Source organism: Marmota flaviventris, chromosome 5, assembly GCF_047511675.1.
Source record: "Marmota flaviventris isolate mMarFla1 chromosome 5, mMarFla1.hap1, whole genome shotgun sequence".
NCBI classification, from domain to species: Eukaryota; Metazoa; Chordata; class Mammalia; order Rodentia; family Sciuridae; genus Marmota; species Marmota flaviventris.
Genome location: NC_092502.1, coordinates 51760133 through 51778144, shown reverse-complemented (window position 1 = coordinate 51778144; position 18012 = coordinate 51760133). Strand labels below are relative to the sequence as shown.

The 18012-nt window shown below is 36.6% G+C and overlaps 1 non-coding gene and 1 pseudogene across 1 annotated transcript; one reads left to right on the top strand and one right to left on the bottom strand.

Moving 5' to 3' along the window:
* Positions 1 to 5351: 5351 nt before the first annotated feature.
* Positions 5352 to 18012, bottom strand: part of LOC114082940 (G2/mitotic-specific cyclin-B2-like) — a 50462-nt pseudogene continuing 37801 nt past the window's right edge.
* Positions 14458 to 14563, top strand: LOC114082944 (U6 spliceosomal RNA). The gene has a single exon (XR_003581067.1). It is a non-coding gene; the product is annotated as a U6 spliceosomal RNA (small nuclear RNA).

The following is an 18012-nucleotide window of genomic DNA, read 5'->3' as shown; positions in this document are numbered from 1 at the left end:
ATCAGCTTCCCCAAGGGATCCTGGTATTTAGTGTTCACCTGAGGTCTGCAGCCCTCACACAAAGGGAGGCTCTGGGCCAGGTCTCCCTGAGGGCCTCTCCTGTTAAGGGTCTATTTTCATCTCCCCACCTTCCTCCTGATCCTGGACCTTACCCCATGCAGTCCCTGTTCCTGTGCTGGAGCTGAAGGAGAGTCACCCTGCCAACAGAGATCATTCAGTTGTGGCCAGGGCAGGTCCCAGCCAAAGTTCACCTGGTCTTCCTGAAGAGACCTCAAAAGGTGAGCAGATCCTGGACCCTAGTCTCCTTGGGTACCACAGCAGGCTAGAAGGACCCAGTGGAACTTACCTATTATGCCCTTTCCTCATGCGCATTGCTCCAGACCAGAGCCACATCCTAGAAGCCCAATCCATCACTTCCATGTGCTTGGAGATGTTCTGCATGATCTAAATCTTCCCTTTTCCTTAACTTGGCCCCTGGGCTATCCTCTGCCCAACACAGTGTGGGGTCTGTGCCCAGAGAGACCTCACCCACCCAGTAGATTGTCTGTTCCTCTGACTAGTCCTGGTTGTGATGTAGTGGATAGAGGCAGGGTTAAGTTTAGATTCTGACTCTTATCTCAACACACTATGTGTGTGAAAATGAGTGTTTTTTGAGATGTGGTGTTCTTGGTTCTGGGATGTGAGCGCCATCTGCTGATTTGTCTGGGGAATCACAGGAGGAACATGCTTAGACCCCTTCCCAGCTGGTCAGAGGATCAGGACATACACTGCACCTGCTGCCACCTTTGCGCAGTGCTATCTGCTTTTGCTCTCAGTTTCCTGGTATGTAGAAGGGTGAGGCTACAAGCCAATCCCTGTCTCTTTTGACAGGTGTCCATCAGAGCTGCTGCCCACACCTCTGGGGAACAGTTCCGAGGAGGAAAGTCAGCTGAAGACTAGTGTGACTTACTGGGCGGAGGAGCAGGAGTATGAGGTGCTGAGCACGCTGCGCCTGCACCTCATGAATCAGTCACTGTCAGTACATTGCATATTGCACAACCCGCTGGGCCAGGATGTGCAGGAGGTTATCATGGTGCCGCATTGTGAGTTTCCAAAACACCTCTCGACCTTGACCTTGACATACTTGGAGACTGAGCCCCATGCTCCACAGCAGGCCATTGAATCATACCCATAGGTACACAACAGCATTGTTAAATCCATCAGAGTATGTTCCTCTGCACCATACACAATATGGGCGCATTTGTATAAACATAAGTGTGTAAACCATGGTTTTGAGTAGCACTGTCTGCTTCTACATAGAGAATGGAAACCATAAGGTCCTTGCTTAGCATCTGTACATCCAGCTTAAGTGACAGCTGCCATTTTAAGAAAAAATTCACTTTCCTGCCCCAGGTGGTTCTGAAAAAGGCTTACCACTCTCTTACACCAACCCCTCCCTTAACCACCTGCATTAGGACCCAACAGGTTCTAATCTCTGAGCCTGTTCCATAAAAGCTCTAGACCCCAAGCCTATGGAGATATATACCTTTATTTGTCTCATGTGTATCTCTGTCTGGTCTCCATCTATCATTTCTTGCTCCTCTGTCTCCCAGTTCCTCACTTTCCTTTCAGATACTGTATGTTGTAAGCCCTGACCATGAGCAGTACTGATCCCAGGACACGGTGTAAACTCTCTGTGTGTAGATTTGTAAACTTTGTGCTAAAGAATACCTAATCCCCAGATACACAATTAACGCTAGAGGATGGGTCTGTAAGCTTGTACTCAAGCACCCATGATGCTTGTCTGTATGTGTAAACCCACAGAATATATGTTTATAAGTCATGTGCATAAGTATGTTCAATTCCCAGGCTTGTATATAAATCCCCATACATGGGTACCCATAATAGGTGTGCAATTTCTGTGCATTTTTGTCAAGTGTCATAGTGCATATCTGTAAGCATGTCATTGCAGCACACCTTTCTGGAATAATGTGATACAATACCTGAATACATATGCTTGCTGTACAATGCATATACCTTAGAAGGGACACATACATGCACAAATCTATGCATATGAACAGTCCTAGAGGTGCACAAATGTGTTTGCATGTCTAGCTGCCTGTTCTTGTGTATGTATGCTCTTGTATGCATGTAGTTCATTCATTCACCTGTTTTCTTACTCAGTGAATAGTTATGTGGACCCACCTTCTTAACACCAGTGGACTAGCTTTGCCTGCCCTTTTAGTCCCCATAGTCCAAAGGTGGTGTTGTGGAGATAAGTAATCCTACATGGGATTACATATTTGGGACAAAAGCCTGGTAGGAGAATGGGCCAGCTGTGGGGTTGAGAAAAGTGTCCTTGAAAAAAGTCCTTTAGGTCAAAACCTGAAAGATGACTGGGAGTTAGCCTGGTGAGCAAGAGTGTTCCAGTGAGAGGGAATGGCCTGTACGAAATCCTTGAGGCTGGGTGGGTTCTAGGAAAGTAAGGAATTCTAGCTGCCTGGAGCCTAGAGTGTGTGGATTTGGTGGTTTAGGGTGGGTGAGAAAAAGGGGAAGGCAGTGGGAAGGAGTGGGGATATGGGGATAGGCAGAAGGCAGAGCAAGCAGGGCTCCGAGGGACATGAGAGGCTCTGTGCACACTTGTGTACTCCAGGAGGCTTAGTGGCCTTTCTGTGTGCATGCCTGTTGTACACACCTGCCTCCTGTCCCCTGCCCTGTGAGTGTGGGTGAGTTTTTACCTCATCCACCCTCCCACCCATGCATACATATCCCTGAACAAGTAGGCACCTGGGCAGACAGTGTGATCACCATGACCTGCAGACCAGCTCTGAGTGAAGGTAGAAGTACACCTGTGAAGGTGGATGCCAGGCATCAGGACTGGGGACTGAGATGGCTGTGTGACAACTCCTCTTTACTCAGAGGACTCCCTAGAGGAGCCGGCCCTGGATATGTGAGACTGCTGGAGAGAGAGAGCAGAAGAGTGATGTGGCTCTGTGAGTCTGAGATAGGACAACGCTCCCTGGGATCAGAAAAGGGCAGAAAGGGGACAGAGGAGGAAAAACCAAGTTCCCAAGGGATACTCGGGTAGCCAGTGGAGTAGGACAGGGGAGATGAAGGTCTGACTTGAGTGGCTGGGGAGGGAAGAGGATGAGGAGACTCAGGGATTGAGAGGCCCAGTTAACCCTATTAACTGCCATCACTGTCCACTCCACAGGACTGTGAGGTGGAACTGGACAGTAGTGGGGAGCAGGCTCCTTGCTGAGCCTGATTCATCTAGCCATGGTCACTCAGCATGTGTCTCCCTCAGGGGTAGATCGGTCAGTCCATTGGCCACTTGTTCAGGCATGGAACTTAGAGCTCCGAATCAGCTGTGACAGTCCCAATAAGGGCATGGCCCTCAGAGGCTCATGGTTGTGGAAAGTGATGACTTAAACCATGGTCTCTAATTACCTCATGGCTGCATTTGCACTGGGAACTTCTTGTGCAAAGATGCAGGTCAAGATGGCACAGTTGCTATGGTGACACCCCGCCTGAGGAGGTTCTGTGAAAACTCACACAGCTATATCAGTCTGGACCTTGAGCTCAGGCACCAACTCCCATAGATAGAGAATTCTGGGCATAACAAGATAACCTCAATGTTTTGCAAGTTTCACTGAGATCTTCAAGTCTGTCTGCTTTGGTGAAATTTTTTCACAAATAACCTTTTGACGATAAAACCTATATAATAAACATTCTGAGCTAGCTCTGGGTCACTGCTCCTCCACGAGGCCAGTCTCCCATGTGGCCCCAGCTTTTTCTCTCTATGTATGTCTGTTTATCTTTTCTCAATCCCCTATACCCCTCTGTTTTCTGAATTAATGACTGTGCTGGATGTAGCATGAAAGGATAACATATTGATTAATTAAATTTTATCTGTGCTATGAAATTATAAAGTTCTTATCATGAAAAGCAAATCATTTGAGACTTTTTAAATTTAGTATAGTGCTCCAGTTAATGGAGCTAAAGGTCCACGGCACATTCACTAGGGACTCAGGTTTGACCATTTTAGGTTTTTAAGAGTTTCTCAAATCCCTCTGTATCAGTCTGATTGGGCTTGTGAAACAATATCATAGACTGGAGATTTTACACTGCAGAGATTTTCTTATTGTTTCAGAAGCTTCGTCCAAGATGAAGTTACTGTTGAGTTTGGTTTGCTGTTACAACTCTTTTTTTGGTTTGCACATGGCTGCATTCTTATTGTGGTTATATTCTCTCTTATTGTGATTACATTTTCAAGTTTCTTCATCTGTGCACATGTGTGAGAGACATCTCTAGTGTTTCTTCCTCTTCTAATAAGGACACAAATTCTGTTGGATTAAGGTCTCACAGTCATGACCTGATTTAAACTTAGTTACTTTTCTAAAGAATTTATCTCTAACTTGTGTCAAATTGGGCCGTAGGGCTTTAGCATATGATTTTGGAGGGGGGGGGGATAACTCAAGTCTACATTTTTGGAAAATCCTTATAAATTGCCTGAAATAAAGTAATTATTTTCTCACTTTAATGGCCTTATAACTGCCATTTTGTGCTATCATTTTGTGCTATCAGAAATAGTGGTAATACATTTCTGGATCACAACTCAAGATGGATGTTCAGCAATCAGAATAGAATTGAAAAGTAGAGTCTCATGTGTATGGACAAATGATATTTGAAAAAACTGTTAGGGCAATTCAGTGGGGAAAATAGTCTTTTCAACAATTTGGGCCTGAACAATTGAATATCTATATGAATATCTATCTTTGACTTATCTCTCTCTCAACACAAACAATGCCTGGTTCATACATGTAGGTGTAAAATTTAAAACTTCTAGAAGATAATGTAGGCCATAAAACTTTGTGACCTTGGTTAGACAAAGATTTCAAACAAAAAGCAGAATTGATATAAAATACATTGACTAATAGCATAGAATCAATAATAGAACTTCTAACTCTCAAAAAAAAAACAACCTAGGAGAGTAAAAATAGAAACCACACATGGAGAAAAATGTTACAAATTACATATTTTATACAGGATTTTTATATAGAATATATTAAGAAGAATTCATACTGAAAGTAAGCAACCCAATAAAAATAGGTAACATTCATTTCTGAGCAGACATTTAAAGTGAATAGCAAAAAAACACATGAAAATTGTGTAAAATTATTCATCATCAGAGAAATGCAAATTAAAACCACAGTGTCATAACACTATACATCTATTAGAGTGCCTGCCTAGAATTAAGTCTCATCCCAAAGTGCTAGCTAGGATGAGCAGCTGAAATCCTCAAAACTCACTGGTGATAATGTAGAATGGTGAAACAACTTTTAAAATAGTCTTGCAATTTTCTTAAGAAGTTATACAGGCTTAATAGCGGCAGCCGCGGTGCTCCAAGAGGAAGAAGAGGACACGAGAGGAGTCTTTGAAGCAGACATGGAGAGTTCAGTTGTGAAAAGCAAGGAATCCATGTCCTCCATTGCTGGGGATCTCCAAGTCACTCGCTGGTTTTGCTGATCTGGGCCCAGGTGCCATCTGGAAATGGAAGACAATATTTACAAAAGAAAATACATTCTTTGGAGATATTAGAAAATTAAATTCAGCTTCCTGCCTTATTCTACTCTGGACTTGTCTCTCCATGTGGTTGGGAAACACCTCCAAAATATGGATCAGCCATTTCCATTACATGGAAAAGGTGTGAGTGCTGGCTACATTATGTCAGAAGGATTGAAACCATAACTGCTGTGATGATACTAATTAAAATGGCTGGCCATATTGGGCCCAGTCACTGGCTTCCTCAATTCAAGCAATTAAGGAATCACATTGTCTGAAATCCTATTATGTTCTCCAGGTGGTGTGAAAATGTTGATTGAATGGCTGAAAAGAGGGGGTTAGGCTGTGCATAAACTTAATTATTCTCCCTGCACAAGCAATGACCTCCATAATGCTGACCTTTTAAGAATCCCTGTCAACTCCATTAGCTCATTAGTAATTGAATGATTTTTAAGAAAACTATGTTTCTTGAACAACTATTCTGAATGACATCTTTCAGCTGCCTTAGACATGGTAGTCATCCTAAAATGTTATAAAAACCTGAGGATGGTCTAAACAACATCTAAGAGCCAACTGTCAAGGTGATTGCTATTTACTTCAAAATTTGCTATATTTCAACATGGGACTTTAGTACTGAGAAAGTAAAGTGTAACAACAGTAATGCTTCACAACTAGAAAATGCAAGAAAAATCACATGGCATTATTCTATTATTTAAGTAACTCCAATGCTGTTTAGAACATAAATAAATAATGCAACTAATTCCAACAACTCTATTACTAAAGAATTTAATTTGTAGTCATTTGATTTTCTACTGTTAAATTTACCTATAGAAAGAAAAAATGTAATAATTGTTTCCTATTATACAATTAAAATGGTAGTGTAAATAATTTGGCATGCTATTCTCCTCAAACAATCTCACAGATAGGTTTTTCAGTCAATAGTGACTATCTCAAATTATACAGCACTAACATATTAGCCAAAGTGCATCTATTATAGCTTTTTACTGACCAATGCAACTCTGACTTAAAGTTATGTATTCTAATGTGTTTTGACAAATAAATTGCTTGCCTTTTTCCATGAAAAAAAGAAGTTATACATCCACCAGCCATAGTTCTTTTCCTCAATGAATATAGAAATAGAAGCATGTATTCATACAAAGAATTGTATATGAGTGTTCAGAGAAGATTTACTTGAAATAGTCAAAATATAAATATACTCTAAAATTCCATTTAACAGAAATACATTGTGGCATGCATGCATACACACACATAACAAAATGAAACACCTCTCAGCAATAATAAAGAATGAAACTTACTATAACACAGGTGAGTTTCAAAATAATTATATTGAGGGAGAGATCACAGACAAAAATACCTACCTTTCCTGTTTGTATAAAATTCCATTTATTGGATCTGGACAGAGGACCACCCACCTGCCTTGCCACAGTGATCTGCACAAAGGCCCATCCCATGCCTACACAGGGAGCCATCCTGCTCTGGAGTTCCTCATTCACCACAGCATGGCTCCACAGCTCAACATCAAGGGTACATATAGGCTTGAGGTTGTCACCACCACAAAACTGGGATATTGGCACTTCTATCAAGGGACAACAATAAGGACCTGGTAAGAAGTCACCAAGGTCCCTGTGAGCCTGGCTGCATCAGAGGTTTCTCTACTAGGGATGCTAACAGTTATCCTGTTGTTGAGGTAACAGGAAGTCTTGCATGGGATTGCCTATCTCTTGTTTCTTCTACTAACAGCCAACTTCTTATGATTATCCTCTCAGAAATGTCCTCTTTTACCACTTCTATTTAACATAGTTTTTGAAATTCTAGCCAGAGCAACCAGACAGACAAAAGAAATTAAGGGATATGGATAGGAATATAACTCAGTCATATAATCCAATACCTCCATATTTCACATCCTACCTCATAAACATCTCAGCCAACCTCCAGCTTCCCTTCTACCATTAGAAACTATAAACCATTACACAAACCTATTGACTGTATAGTAGAAGATAACTGAACTCATCATTTCTGATTATAGTGACAAAACTGTAAATGTAAAAATAGAAGCTAACTGATATATGGTTGCATGTTTGGTACATTGAGTGCTGTAATATTAATCTCTCCCTTGAAAGTGAGGATTGGTAACCTTTCCCTATATCACTATAAGAAAATAGGGCAGAAGCTATAATACCTCAGATCTACACTTAAGAGAGGAAGACACATAGACATCATGAAAAAGCAAGGGATTAAAGTGCCCCAAACAAACCAAGACTACAACAATACAATCCATAGATAGCACAGTAGGGGAAATATCAGAGAAGGAGTTCAAGATATACATAACTAAAGTGATTTGGGAATTAAAGAATGACCTAAGTGATCAGATACAGGCAAAAATCAATCACTCTAACAAAGAGATAAGAGAGAAAACACAGGTTACAAGTTATTATTTCAAGAAAGAGATAGAGATACTGAAAAAAACCCAAACAAACAGAAATCCTTGAAATGAAAGAAACAATAAGCAAATTAAAAAACTCAATAGATAGCACCACCAACAGACTCTATCACTTGGAAGACAGAACATTAGATAATGAAGACAAAATATACAATCTTGAAAATAAAGTTGACCTCACAGTGAAGACAGTAGGAAACAATGAACAGACCAGCCATTAATTATGGGATACCATCAAAGGACCAACTTTAAGATTTATTGGGATAGAAGAAGGTTCAGTGATTCAAACCAAAGGAATGCAGCGTAATCTCTTTGATGAAATAATATCAGAAATTTCCCAAGCATGAAGAATGAACTGGAAAATCAATACAAGAGGCCTATAGGACCCCAAAATGTACAAAATTACAAAAGAGCTACACCAAGACATATTATAATAAAAGTACCTAGTATATAGAATAAGGATAGAATTTTAAAATCACAAGAGAGAAAAATCAGATTACTTATAAGGGAAGACAAATTTGGATCTCAGCAGATTTTTCAACCCAGACTCTCAAAACCAGGAGATCCTGGAACAACATATACCAAGTTCTAAAAGATAATGGATGCCAACCAAGAATCTTATATCCAGAATATTAAACTTCAAATTTGATGATGAAATAAAAACCTTCCATGATAAACAAAAGCTAAAGTAATTTACAGAAAGAAAGCCTGCACTACAGAACATTCTTGGCAAAATATTACAAGAGGAGGAAATGAAAAACAACAATGAAAATCTACAAAGGGAAGAACTACAATAAAAGAAAAGCCAACCAACGGAGAAACCAAGTCAAGCTAAATACCAAAAATAAATAAAAATGACCAGTAATACAAATCATATCTCAATAATAACCCTAAATGTTAATGGTGTAAACTCACCAATCATAAGACATAGGCTGATAGATTGGATTAAAAAAAAAGACCCAACAATACCCTGCCTCCAACAGACTCATCTCACAGGAAAAGACATCCACAGACTGAAGGTGAAAGGTTGGGATAAAATATATCATTCACATGGTCTACATAAACAAGCAGGGGTTTTGATCCTCATGTCAAATAAAGTAGACTTCAAGTCAAAGTTAATCAAAAGGGATAAAGATAGACATTTTATACTGCTTAAGGGAACCATAAATCAATAAGACATAACAGTTATAAATATATATGCCCAAACAATGGAGCATCTATGTTCATCAATTAAACTCTTCTCAAGATCAAGAGTTAAATAGACTACAATACAATAATTCTGGGTGACTTTAACACAACTCTTTCACAACTGGATAGATCTTCTGAACAAAAGCTAAAAAAAAAAAAAAAACTATAGAACTCAAATGTACAAAATTACAAAAGAGCTACACCAAGACACATTATAATAAAAATCCTAGAATACAGAATAAGGATAGAATTTTAAAATCCACAAGAATGAGCAATGAGAAATGATTGGGTAAGTCAAGATTCAAGCAGCTAGCACAACCATGTTTTATTTGCAGGTCTATTTTCAATAACTGAGACTTAACTGACATATATAGAATGCATTATCCATCAATGAGTGAATACATTTTCTTCTCAGAAGTACATGGATGCTTCTCTAAAATAGGCCATATATTATGCCACAGAGCAAATCTTAGTAAATACAAAAATGTAGAGATACTACCCTGAATTCTATCAGATCACAATGGAATGAAATTAGAAATCAATGATAAAATAAATGAAATCAAATGATAAATAAATGAAAATAAATGAAATTAGAAATCAGTGATAAAATAAAAATAAAAATACTCCAACAACTGGAGACTAAATAATATAATATTGAATGAACAGTGGGTTGCAAAAGATATCAAGGAGGAGATTAAAAAATTCTTAGAGGTAAATGAGAACACTGATACAACATACTGAAATATCTGGGACACTATGGAGGCAAGTTTGTTGCATGGCGTTCATTCATAAGAGGAAAGTTTGTTGCATGGAGTTCATTCCTTAAAAAAAAAAGTGAACAAATAAATGACCTAATATTACAACTCAAAGCCCTAGAAAAAGAAGAAATCAACCTGAAAAGCAGTAGAAGACAGGAAATAATTAAAATCAGAGCTGAAATCAATGAAGTTAAAACAAGAGAAACAATTGAGAACACTGACAAAACAAAAAGTTGATTCTTTGAAAAAAATAAATGAAATTAATAACCATTAGCCATGCAAACAAAGAAAAAGATATAGAAAACTCGAATTACTAACATCTGTGATGAAAAGGATATATCACAACAGACACTACAGAAACACAGAAGATAGTTAGAAATATTTTGAAAACTTGTGCACCAATAAAATAAAAAATACCAAAGTCATTGACAAATTTCTAGAGGCATATGATATGCCCAAATTAAATCAGGATGTTATACATGATTTAAACACATCAATTTCAAGCAAGGAAATAGAGGATGCCATAGGAAGCTACCAGTCAAGAAAAGTCCAGGACCAGATGGATAGGCAACTGAGTTCTACAAGACCTTTAAAGAAGAACTAACACTAATACTTCTCAAACTACTTTATGAAATAGAGAAAGAGGAAACAGTTCCAAACACATTCTATAAGGCTGGTATCACCCTGATTCCAAAACTAGACAAAGACACATCAAAAAAAGAAAACTTCAGACCAATTTCTCTAATGACATTATAGATGCAAAAATTCTCAATAAAATTCTGGTAAATCAAATACAAAAACATATAAAAAATATAGTGCACCATGATCAAGTAGGATTCATTCCAGGATGCAAGGTTGGTTCAACATACAGAAATCAATAAATGTAATTCATCACATCAATAGACTCAAAGATAAAAAATCATATGATCATCTCAATAGATGCAGAGATAGCATTTGATAAAATATAGCATTCCTTCATGTTCAAAACCCTAGAAAACATAGGGATATCAGGAAAATACCTCAACATTGTAAAGGCTATCTATGCTAAGCCCGAGGCCGACATCATTCTACATGGAGAAAAATTGAAAGCATTCCCTCTAAAAATTGGAACAAGACAGAAATTCCCTCTTTCACCATTTCTATTTAACATAGTTTTTGAAATTCTAGCCAGAGCAACCAGACGGACAAAAGAAATTAAAGGGATATGGATAGGAAAAGAACTCAAATTATCACTATTTGCAGACAATATGGTTCTATACCTAGAAGACCCAAAAATATTTCACCAGAAATCTCCTAGAATGAATAAATAAATTCAGCAAAGTAGCAGGATATAAAATCAACACGTATAAATCAAAGGCATTTCTGTACATCGGTGACAAATCCTCAGAAAAACAAACTAGGAAAACGACCCTATTTACAATAGCCTCAAAACACACACACACACACACACACACACACGGGAATAAACTTAACGAAACAGGTAAAAGACCTTTACAATAAAAAATACATCACACTACAAAAAGAAATGAAAAAAGACCTTAGAAGATGGAAAGATCTACCTTGCTCTTGGATAGGCAGAATTAATATTGTCAAAATGACCATACTACCAAAAGCACTATACAGATTCAGTGCAATCCCAATCAAAATCCCAATTATATTCCTCATAGAAATAGAAGAAGCAATTATGAAATTCATCTGGAAAGATAAGAGACCCAGAATAGCCAAAGCAATCCTTAGCAAAAAGAGTGAAGCTGGTGGCATTACTATTCTAGACCTTATACTACTGAGTAATAGTAAGAAAAACAGCATGGTATTGGCACCAAAATAGACCTATAGACAAATGGTACAGAATATAGAGGACACAGAGACTAACCCACATAACTACAGTTATCTTATGTTAGACAAGGCACCAAAAATGTACATTGAAGATAAAATAGCCTCTTCAACAAATGGTGCTGGGAAAACTGGAAATACATATGTAACAAAGTGAAATTAAACCTCTATCTCTTACAATGCATAAAACTCAACTCACAGTGGATCAAGGACCTAGGAAATAAACCAGAGACCTTGTGCCTAATGGAAGAAAAAGTAGTTCCAAATCTCCATTATTCTGAATTAGGACCCAACTTCCTTAATAAAACTCTTATAGCTCAAGAATTAAAACCAAGATAAATAAATGGGATGGATTCAAATTAAAAAGCTTCTTCTTAGCAAGAGAAACAATCAATGACGTAAATAGAGAGCCTACAAAATGGGAAAAATGTTTACTACAAGCACATCAGATAGAGCACTAATCTCTAGGATATATAAAGCACTCAAAAATCTTAACACCAAAAAACAAACAAACAAAACAAAAACAAAAACAAACAAACAATAAATAAATGGGCAAGGAACTAAACAAACACTTCTCAGAAGAAGATATACAATCAATCAACACACATGAAAAACTGTTCAACATCTCTTGCAATTAGAGAAATGAAAATCAAAACTAATCTAAGATTTCATCTCACTCCAGTCAGAATGGCAGCTATTAAGAATAAAGAATACAAAAAACAGTAAGTGTTGGCGAGGATGTGGGGTAAAAGGCACACTCATACATTGCTGGTGGGACTGAAAATTGGTGCAGCCAATATGGAAAGCAGTATGGAGATTTTTTTTCCCTTGGAAAACTGGGAATGGAACCACCATTTTACCCAACTATCCAAGTCCTTGGCTTATACCCAAAGGACTTAAAAATAGCATACTACAGGAACACAGCCACATCAATGTTTATAGCAGCACAATAGCTAAATTGTGGAACCAACCCAGATGCCCTTCAGTAGATGAATGGATAAAGAAACTGTGGTATATATACACAATGGAACATTACTCAGCATTAAAAGAGAATAAAATCATGGCATTTGCAGGTAAATGGATGTAGTTGGAGAATATAATGCTAAGTGGAGTAAGTCAATTCCCCCCAAAAAAGGCTGAATGTTTTCTTGGATATGAGGATGATGACTCATAATGGCGATGGAGGGGGAGCATGGGAGAAACGGAGGAACTTTAGATAGGGCAAAGGGGAGGGAGGGGAAGGGAGGGGGCAAGGGGATAGGAAAGATGGTGGAATGAGATGGGCATCATTACCCTAAGTACATGTATGAAGACATGAATGGTGTGAAAATACTTTGTGTACAGTGACTTGAAAAACTGTGCTCTATGTGTGTAATATGAAATGAATTGCATTCTGCCATTATGTATAAAAAATTAGAGTAAATAAATAATAATTTTAAAATTCCATTTACCTAAAACTCTAGGAAATGCAATGTAAACAATATATAGTGGCAAAAACAGATCAATGGTTGCTTGAGAAACTAGTAGTGAAAGGGTAGAAGGATGCAAGGTGACATGTCAAAGTATCATGAGAATATTTGGGGGGAGGATTAATTTTTTTCTTTCTTTTGGTCCAGTGCATATATATGTCAAAACATCAGTTTTATGTAGTTATCACTCACTAAAACTGTTAAATAAATATTCTTATTATTAAATTAGCATTTATATTTCTAGAAAAATACTACAGTTATACTGTACAAAGCATGTATGTATAATAAAATTTATTACTTGTATGTACTAATAAAAGTTTAGATGGAATCTACCCATCATTAATAAATGATTAAGTTAAGAACTTAATCTTCTTAATAGAAGAATAATCAATTCAGTATTTACTGGAATGGAGGATCTTGATGGTATATTGTATAATGAATAAATCAAATGGATCTATACTAGAATATGCTATTATTGATGTGTGCTTGGTGAAAGAATGTGTGTACACACCATATTTACTATTCTTTGTAGCATCTTTGTTCTTTAAGGAAGAAATCAGCAGCTGAGGCACATGTGTAATGTCTTCACTGTTTTCTTGTGTACTTTTGAGTTTTGATTAATGTGCTAATATTAACTTTTAAATTAAAATTGAAAACATAATCTCATGGTGTTTGTTTCCACTGTGAATAGAATATGTTCTATTTTAGTTATTTATTGCCAGTATAGACAAAACTATGATTTGGGGGAACATTTGTTATCCATTACTTTTTTCAAGTATTTTCCTTTGAGAGGAAGGAATTTTTTAACTATGCAGAAAGAAGTTGTATAAGAAAGATAATTGCCCCTCTGAAACTGATGTTTCAGATTGAAACATCTCATTTTATTGTACTAGTTTTGCTAGAACTTTAACTAATAACAGAGTTAGCATGTATCTCTAGCTCATATCATTTTCCCATAGATGTTCTAATTCCAATAGAATTGTTAAAAAGTTATGGAACTTTGCCAAGTAGGAGGTTGTACCTACACAACTTTCTCTTTTACTTAAATGAGTTGAGTACAAGAGAAGTTATTATTGAGAATCCTGTCATTTCTCATAAGCATGTTCTTTAGAACGTTTAGTAATTGAACAATTACTACTAATTCAACCGACAGAACACTGCAACATAACAGAGTGTTTCATTCACAATCCAGAACCAATGCAGTGATGTGCTGGCTTGCCAGCACATATACTAAAATTGGATCGATACAGAGAAGATTAGCATAGCCCCTGCATAAAGATGACATGCAAATTCATGAAGTGTTCTATGTTTTGGGACTACAAGCTCTGAGAATAGGACATAGCCAAGTTTATATTCTAACTCTGCTACATACTGGTTGCTCTTTCTTTAAGCCTTAGTTTTCCCCTCTGTAAAATGGAAATTATAAAAGTACGTACCCAAGAGGGATGTCATAAAAGATTAAACGAGACATACATCATCAGTATAGTACCTGGCATCATGGTGTAAACATGCAGCATGTGCTAGCTGTTTCTATTAACAGATCTAGTAAAACACAGCTGCCTGCTAATTCTATACTTCAATGCTGCCATGCCATGATCTATCCCATGAAGTCATCCAGCACCTGACTAGTCTGAATTGAGATGTACTGTAAGTGTGAAATGTGAACTGGATTTTAAAGAAAAAAACAGAATGTGGCATATTTCTTGATAATTTTCATATTGGACACCCATTGAAATAATATTTTGGATAGAATGAGTTAAAATTGTCTACTAAAATTTTTAAAATGCAGTGAATTTTTCAGGCATTCTGTCTGTGCACTTTCAATTCTCTATCCCCTGGGTGGCAGTGTTCTTTTCTGAATTGCACATTTCCACAGAAATCGCAGAGTTGAAGAAAGCAATCCAAATGATGGCATGTGAGTGATATCACTTTCTTAAATAGAAGGCAAGTAGATGGATCTTCCAGGTCTTACAAGTCTTTAATGCTTAAACTTTCAAGTTTTGACTTTACATGAGTTACAGAATGATAATAAGGCCTCTAGGTGAATCACTACTGGATTAATTTAAGATTCATTATTTTGATACATGCAATAAACTAGAGAATACAACTAGCTACTGTATAGGGGAGAGGTAATTAGCAAGTCACTAATCCAATAACTTTACTTCTTCATTAATCCTTTAGCATTTTTTCCCTAAATTTTATTTGAAATTTTATGGAGTGTTTTATTAGATTTATTATTGAATACCACTAAGAATTTTTTTTAAATTCTCTTAAGTTCTACTCTAGGAATTCAAGATCTTAGTATTTCAGAATAGATAATGTAATATTCAAGTTTTATAAAATTTAAAATGAGGGAGTTAACACTTCAGCAATTTAGCATTTTGCCTAAGAACTTTGGCTCAGAGTATTTGACACCAAATCCCATTTCTACCTTTTAATAGCTCTTTGCTCTTAAGACAATTACATAGACTCCCTGTGACAAAATTTCTTTATTTATAAAGATCAGAATATTAATCCATCATTTTGTGATGATTAAATGAAAACAGCACAACTTATTAATTTATCTCTCAGTAGTTTTAAACTATTTTTATTCTCATTGTATTTAATCTTAATAGTAACCTTATGAGTTAGGCATGGTACACAGGAGGGATTTATGTATTATGAATAACAAATATGGCTAAGTTCATAAAGTGAACATGAGGGTAGCTCTGGTCTCATGACTTAAAATCATCGGTGGCAGTATTATAACAGCTCTATGATATGAATATACAAATCACATTGATAATTTGTGAACACCACACCATTATTTCCCATTCAACAAATTATTTATTGATTGTTCAGCAATTAATGAGCTAATTCGCCATATAAACCACAATTATCTTCAGATATGATTTATTTCTTTTAATTATTTGTCAATTAGCCTAAAATGGGCTCAAAATTATTGCAATAAAGCCTATGATAATGTGAAACTAAGTTCAGGAAATATTTAAACGTGATTCAGATCCATTTTTGGCATTGTGATCAACTTTGATTCATTTCAGTAAATATATTTTAGCTCTATTTTGTAAAACATTGTGTAATTTCAGTAGGAGATACAACAGTGATAAGGGCAGTTCAGTAATTCTAATACCAAGACAAATTGGACTGAATTCTGGAGTAGCATGAAGTATTAATGGAGTATTGTGGGGGAGTGAGAGGACTAGAAGCTTTCCTAGAGAGGTTTGATTTGAGTTCATTTTAAAGGAAGGTTAGGACTTCTATAACAAGATAGAATAGGATAAATTACCAGCAGAAGAAATTAATTAAATAAAAATAAGTAGTAAAAGACACTCTATGTCATAAACAGAATAACGATTCTAAAAGACTTTTTATATGCTCCCAAAGCACCAGAGGCATACAAATTAATTTTTAAAGTCTCCTGAATATATTTCTCTCACACACTCCTACTGAAAATAATAATTCTAAGTTTTTTTTTTTCAAAAGTGAAGCAAGTCTTGAGGCTAAAAAAAATTATAAATTTTAGTGCTAAGAAATGTGTTAAAAATATCTGGGAATAGATGGATTTGTAAATGGTTGAGTAATCTTTAATGGAAAATTTGCTGCATTGTATTTAATCATTAAAATAGAAATTTGGAGGAGACTATAGTGAATGGCATAAAAACCTGCTCATAGAAAACATTTCTGATTTATATTTGACTATCAAGGAGTAAGGATTTTGTAGCAAATCTGTTTTGGCCCTTTGTCCATCAAAACCAAGAGAGAGGGGCTGGGGTTGTGGCTCAGTGGTAGAGTGCTTGCCTGGCTCGCATGAGGCACTGGGTTCGATCCTCAGTACCACATATAAATTAATAAATAAGTGGCATTGTGTCCATCTATAACTAAACAAAGAGAGAGAGAGAGAGAGAGAGAGAGAGAGAGAGAGAGAGAGAGAGAGAGAGAGAGAGTGCGCTAGGGGGAATAGCCTAAGAAGTTAAAGTTAGCAGATCACTGAGCTGCTCTTTGAGAGAATCCAACACTGTTTCTCTGGTAAGGGGTAGAGTTAGAGAAAGAATCTGTGCTATTTTGTCCAATTCCTAGTCAAACACTATCTGCTTTGTCACTTTTCAGCTATTCATCAATGCCCTGTGTTGGGATAACTTTCCCATAAACTCTACTGAAACTTGACTCATCAAGCTCACCAGTGACTGTGTAGGTACTAAGCTGTTTTTTAGGATGTTCTAGGTACAAAATCATCATCCCAGTCATTTGCCAAGACTGATTAATATGAAAGTGTTAGCTAAGCCAGTGAATCCCTTCTTATCTGTCTGTTCATGCATATCATTGTCTAATCTAGAAGGTTACACTGGGATGCCTCATACTATACGTTTTCATACTCAGTATTGATTCCACAAAGAATTGTTTAGCCCTACTCTCAGTAATGTTGAAATTTAAAACCTCTGCTTTATGATCATGTATATAATAGCCAAATGTAGAGTGCAGTGAAGAATGAAGGACTGGATTGTTGAAGATGATATTTTCACATGTGGGAAATAAGGAAGGAGAAAAGTTCCTGTAGAGAATTTAAAATCGGTAGTAATCCTGACTAAAAATCAATGCTTTTATTATTACCTATTACAAATTTCAAAAATTCATTGACTAAAGTTCTCCTTCTCCAAAGATGTCTTTGCAGTTTATTTTCTAATCCATTATCACAATTTTACTGTTAAAATTTAATAATACAAATGTAAGCTTTAAATACAGCACTTTTATCTTCACTTCTATT